This window comes from Bison bison, unplaced genomic scaffold (genome assembly GCF_000754665.1).
Source record: "Bison bison bison isolate TAMUID 2011002044 unplaced genomic scaffold, Bison_UMD1.0 scf7180017864191, whole genome shotgun sequence".
Lineage (NCBI taxonomy): Eukaryota > Metazoa > Chordata > Mammalia > Artiodactyla > Bovidae > Bison > Bison bison.
This window is the reverse complement of record NW_011494763.1, coordinates 195,162-201,691: the sequence shown is the minus strand read 5'-3', so window position 1 is coordinate 201,691 and position 6,530 is coordinate 195,162.

Here is a 6,530-nt window from a genome sequence, read left to right as displayed (position 1 = left end):
AAGAAAGGGTGGAGGGGTGGGGATCAGAGGCCTGGGGTTGGGCACTGGCTAGAACAGACAGTATATTCTAACAGTACATCCTTCTGACGGCCCAGAGCTTGGTCAGACAGGAACCCGACGTGGCCGGGTTGTCCCAGGGATGCGGCTTAGGCAGCCAGAAGCCAAGCCAGGTTGGTCGAGTCTCCTAGTGCTGGGTGTGGATGGGCTTGTTGTTTGTTTCAAGCAGGAAGTACTCTCCTACCCACCTTCCCTTGCCAAGTGGGATGGGAATCAGTAAATGACTTCCTCTGACACAGACACTCACTACATGAAGCAAACGATCCCTGAAGATGGGCAGTGGGCAAGGGTGGGACGCCCCCGCCCGCCCCTAGTGTCATAGTGGGAAGCTTAGCTCAGCTGCACGCACAGAGGCTGGCCAGCAGAGGGCGGTGCTGCCCAAAGAATGGAGACCTCAAACCAGATTATGCTGTCATTGGGGGTGCAACTGCTTTGCACTGATGTTGGAGGGTGCGGCAGTTGTAGGGAATGGGGAAGATTTTCCAGATGGTACTGGAGCATGGATGAAATGTCACTGAACGATATGTAACTGCAACATCCAGGTATTTCTGGGGAAATCCAAAGGGCAGAGAACTAAGGGACCTTGACAACTGGATGCTCCTGTAAGGCCCGGCTTCCTAATGATCTTCCGTGACTTATCCCCACCTCAACATCCTGAGACCTGGCACATTCCAGTCTACGGTAGGGACACCCATTGGCCCAATGGGGAGGATGGAGGTGTCTGTTACTGCAGGCTGCAGGGCCACCCTCCCTGCTGAAACACCTAGAGCAAGGCCTGTGATGAGGGCCTTTGGGTTGCTTTGAACAAAAAATCAGTGTGCAGATAACACTGGGAATGCGAAGAGCAGAGAAATCAAGTGGGGGTGATCACTGTCCGCTCCTGAGAACCTCCAAGGTCATGTGCGGGGCATGATCTTTGTTTATACGCCTTGGGGTTTCCAGGAATGGAGTCAATTGGCAGCCACTGCAGTTCTGCTTGACTCGGAGCCAGAAGGGTGAGGGCTGGTGACCAAAGTCTGCGCTAGCTCAGCCCACGCTCCGTGTAATGAACCTGGATGAGAATCACCCAGAACAGACAGGCCCATAGAATGCTGGGACTAAAGCCAGGCCCATCTTGACAGGGTCTCCAGGGCTGGAGCGAGGATCCCAGACTTTTAATCCCAGAACTCTGGGTTGTTCTTAGGCAGGCCCACACAGGTCTTAGGACCCGAGTTTTGGAATCATGCAGTGGTATTTCTGTGCTGAGACATAAAGAGCCAGAGCTCCGTGGAGCCCCTGGAAATGCCATCTAGCAGTTTCAGGAACACCAAAGCCTTTGGGGATTACGGGGTGTCTGAGTGGACTCTAATCCCAGTGCCACGTGGTCCAGCAGAGGCCAGGTGAGGGACGGGGTGTCACACAAGCCCAGCTGAACTTTGGCTCACCCTGCAGGCATCTGCTCCGAAAAGGGTTGGGGTGGATATTCTTAGAAACCCATACAGCCCCCACCTCAGCTCCCTGATCTGGGGATTAAGGGCTGTGATGGCAGCAAGGCTTTCCCTTTGCAGTAAAGGTCAGCCTTTCCTCCCCTGACAAAGACCCGGGAGACATCAATGAGTGATCCTCTGTGCCTGACCACTCCCAGTCTAGTACAACGGGAGCATGGGGCCACAAGGACTGTTGCCAAAGTCTGGGCTCCCTGTCCCCCAATGCCGAATAGAAACATGGAGACAGAGTTTGGAGGAAATTGAAAAGAGTAGCTTTATTATTTTTTGCCAGGCAAAAGGGATGCATAACAGGCTAGCGCCTGAAGAGCTGTGTCCCCCTCTCTTAGGAGTAGGGAAGAAGATTTATATCCTCTTGAAGGTCTTGCATTTTTTTTTCTTCCTTTTGCAAAGTTTCAGAGTGACTACAGCTGGCATCAGGCAACTCAATAGCTGGGTCTGGTGTCCCTGAAGTTATTGGCCTGTGACCTTCTTTCTGAAATGCAGGGTGCTACAAGAGGATATATGGGGGGAGAAGAATGCCAGGTGCAGGGTATAACCTGCACCCTGAAGATTTTTGGTTTTATGGAGTCAGAGAGTAATTAGCTTGGTGAAGGACAAGGCCAGCTACAAGTGTCTGTTAGTGGTAACAGCTAAAGAATACCCAAGGTTGTTTAACTTTTGTAGGCCTGTTTGGCCGGTATGTGCCAAAGGCTGTTCACTCATTTCTGGTTTTGTGGCAACAGGATCATGGCATAGCCTGCAGCCTTCACCCGTGCTGATACCAGGGGTAACAGCTGTGCTCTTGGTCTGTAGCAATTGATTCAGCAAACAAGTTTTTCTCTTTTTTTCTGTCTGCTCAGCCTCCCAGAGGCCGTTCACCTTGACTGAGCTGCAGGAACTGGGCTGCCTGAGTTCAAAGTCCAGCTTCTCCAGTAATTAGTTGAGTGAAAGTTATTTAATCTTTCTGAGCTTCGGTTTTATCACCCAGTTGGAATGATACTACTAGTGTCTGCCTTGTAGAGGTTCTGAGTGAAGAGTGAAGTCGCTCAGTCATGTCCGACTCTGCGACCCCATGGACAGTAGCCTACCAGGCTCTGCCATCCATGGGATTTTCCAGGCAAGAATACTGGAGTGGGCTGCCATTTCCTTCTCCAGGGGATCTTCCCAACCCAGGGATCGAACCCCGGTCTCCTGCATTGCAGACAGATGCTTTACCGTCTGAGCCACCAGGGAAGCCCTGTAGAGGTTGTGACTGTGTGATAAATGGGTTAATAGTGCCTGCCTCCTCAATAAATGCGATCAACCAATCACGTGACTTTTACATAGTAACTCTATTTTCATGGTTCCCTTCATTCTGCCAGGATCTCAGCTTCCTTCACCTTTTCTTATTCCCATCACAGACTCTACACCGATCCACCTTGTGGAGCAGAAAGTGGCAAGCACCCTGAGTGCTTTGATGTGTGAGATAGAACCTGGGAAATACATGCCACAAAAAATACCCAGAGCTTGTTTATGCAGTTGTATTTCTGTGCTTTGCATTAAATGTTCTTAACGTGGTCTATAAATGTACTGTCCTCTTGATAAAACACTCATGCTTTGGGGGTGTGGGGATGAAGAGGGAATGGGTACTAGACTAGATCTGCTGAATCTAAAGTTCTTGGGGAAAATAAATGTTTGAGAAACAACCAGGAGATTTCTTAAAAAGCAGAATATTGATAAGAACACTAGCCCTCCTAGATATTTAAAAGTATTATGAAGTCACAACATGAGAGGCTACAGAAATGAAAACAATGGTGTTAGCACATGAATAGACAAGTCAATAGAAGAGAAGAAGGGTCTAAAAATAAACTCAAATTGATAAACATGCAAAGCAAATCTGTGAGGGGAAGATGAGTAAAGGCAATGAGGAGTGTGGGGACTCTCTCCCTCCTGGACACAAAATTACTACCGGCTGCATCAGAGATTTAACAAATGTAAATGAAACTATAAATGTACCAGAAGAAGACATAGGGGGATTTAAAAAATCACCTCCTAATGGGAAAGGTCTAAGGAAGAGGGGAAACAAAGAAATCCAGCAGTGATGAAGATAAAACGGATGAACTTTAATTAAAATTTAGATTTTCTGCAAAGCAAAAAGAACAACCTGGAGAAAAAAGATGAATGGAAGACAAGGGAAATGATTTGCAACCCATGACATATACAGAAGAACTGTACAAAAAAGATCATGATGACTTGGATAACCACGATGGTGTGATCACTCACCTAGAGTCAGACATCCAGTGGGCCTTAGGAAGCATCGCTATGAACAAAGCTGGTGGAGGGGATGGAATTCCAGCTAAGCTATTTCAAATTCTAGAAGTTGATGCTGTTAAAGTGCTGCACTCAATATGCCAGCAAATTTGGAAACCTCAGCAGTGGCCATAGGACTGGAAAGGTCAGTTTTCAGTCCAATCCAAAAGAAGGGCAATGTCAAAGAATGTTCAAACTACCACATAATTGCACTCATTTCACATGCTAGCAAAGCAATGCTCAAAATCCTTCAAGCTAGGCTTCAACAGTATGTGAACCAAGAACTTCCAGATGTTGAAGCTGGATTTAGAAAAGTCAGAGGAACCAGAGATCAAATTGCCAACATCCAATGGATCATAGAAAAAGCAAGAGAATTCCAGAAAAACATCTACTTCTGCTTCACTGACTATGCTAAAGCCTTTGACTGTGCAGATCACAACAAACTGTGGAAAACCCTTAAAGAGATGGGAATACCAGACCACCTTACTTGCCTCCTGTGAAACCTGTATGCAGGTCAAGAAGCAACAGTTAGAACTGACAAGGGAAAAATGGATTGGTTCCAAATTGGGAAAGGAGTATGTCAAGGCTGTATATTGTCACCCTTTAACTTCTATGCAGAGTACATCATGTGAAATGCCAGGCTGGATGAAGCACAAGCTGAAATCAAGGTTGCTGGGAGAAATAGCTATAACCTCAAATACGAAGATGACACCACTTGCAGAAAGTGAAGAGGAACTAAAGAGCCTCTTGAAGAAGGTGAAAGAGGAGAGTGAAAAAGCTGGCTTAAAACTCAATATTCAAAAAATGAAGATTATAGCATCCAGTCCCATCACTTCATGGCAAATAGAAGGGGAAAAAGTAGAAGCAGTGACAGATTTTCTTTTCTTAGGCTCCAAAATCACTGCAGATGGTGACTGCAGCCATGAAATTAAAAGACACTTGCTCCTTGGAAGAAAAGCTATGACAAGCAATGTATTGAAATGCATATTCAAATTACTTTGCCAACAAAGATCCATATAGTCAAAGCTATGGTTTTTCCAGTAGTACAGATGTGATAGTTGGACCATAAAGAAGGCTGAGTGCCAAAGAATTGATACTTTTGAACTGTGGTGTTGGAGAAGATTCTTGAGAGTCCCTTGAACTGCAAGGAGGTCAAACCAGTCAATCCTGAAGGAAATCAACCCCGAATATTCATTGGAAGGACTGATGCTGAAGCTGAAGCTCCAATACTTTGGCCACCTAATGGGAAGAGCTGGCTCATTGGAAAAGACCCTGATGCTGGGAAAGATTGAAGGCAGAAGGAGAAGGGGCCAACAGAGGGATGAGATGGTTGGATGGCATCACCGACTCGATGGACATGAATTTGAGCAAGCTCCAGGACTTGGTGATGGACAGGGAAGCCTGCTATGCTGCAGTCCATGAAGTTGCAAAGAGTCAGACATGACTGAGTGACTGAACAACAGACATATACAGAGGTCATCAATAAGACACAGCAGGTTAATGGCAAAGGAGACAAGCAGGCAATTCGCAAAAGAAGTGGTAGAAGTGACTTTCCAGCATGAAAAGATGCTTCCCATCATTTATAAGCAAGGAAAGCAAATGGAAACAACAATGTAACCCCATCATTACCTGTTATGTTAACAGAGGTCAAAACTGCTGACAAACTATAACAGACATGTCTCCTAATAGTCACAGTCAGTGTTGCCTGCAGCTCCCCTTGCTCTGAATACTTCCATGCACACTAGCTGACTTCCAGCTGTCAGCACTGTCTTCCTGCCCTGTGCTGCAGGCTGGAAGTGCTGTCAGGAAGATATTGCCATCAGCACACTCTTTGATTGATAGGGCTTGCATGTACATGCTCCTGGGGTTTCTCCAGCTCTGGTGGCCCCCTGAGCGGATGGTTTGTGCCTCTGTCTCCATCATGAGGTGTGTTCCCTGGGCAGCCTACCAACACCATAGAAGAAACATGGAAAACAGACCAACCACAAAATGACCTGGAGCCCAGTGTTGCCAAACCTCGGCAGAAGCAGAGTCACATGAGTGAAATATAAATGCTTATTGTTCTGAGTCAGGGTTTTCAGGCGTTTGATATGCAGCATCGTGGTGGCATAGCTGACTGATCAGCGTAATGACAGGTCTAGCACAGGGTGACATACATGTTGTGTTTCTACTCGCTTGTTGATGATGCTCGAATTACTCCAGGTTCTCCTGTTACAATGAGCATCCCTCCATAGGTCCTTGTGCACGGGTGCTGGAGCTTCTCTAGGCTGTATGTCTCCATGTAAAGAGCAGAGTTGTGGGTGGTGTTTACTTTCAGTGTCACAAGATATTACCAAATTGTCCTCCAAAGCAATTATTTACACTCTGACAAAACTTACAGGAACTCCTGGACTTCATTTGTTACTCAGCCTTTTTTATTTTTTCAACCAGATAATGTGTGTAAAATGGTATCTTGTTTTAACTTACATTTCACTAATAATACCTGATGAGCCTGACTCCCTTCATCTGTTTGTTGGCCATTTGGATTTCCACTTCTCTAATTTGTTCATATTGTTTGCTTGATTTTCTATTAGACTTTTTGGGTCTTTTTCTTACTGATTTATAGAATTTCTTTATGTATTTTAGCTACAAGTTCCCCTAATCCCATACAGCTAGTGCCAGGAAGAGAGATGGAAGAAGACAGTGTGTGTTGGCGGGGGGTAGGGGGTGGAGGGGGGG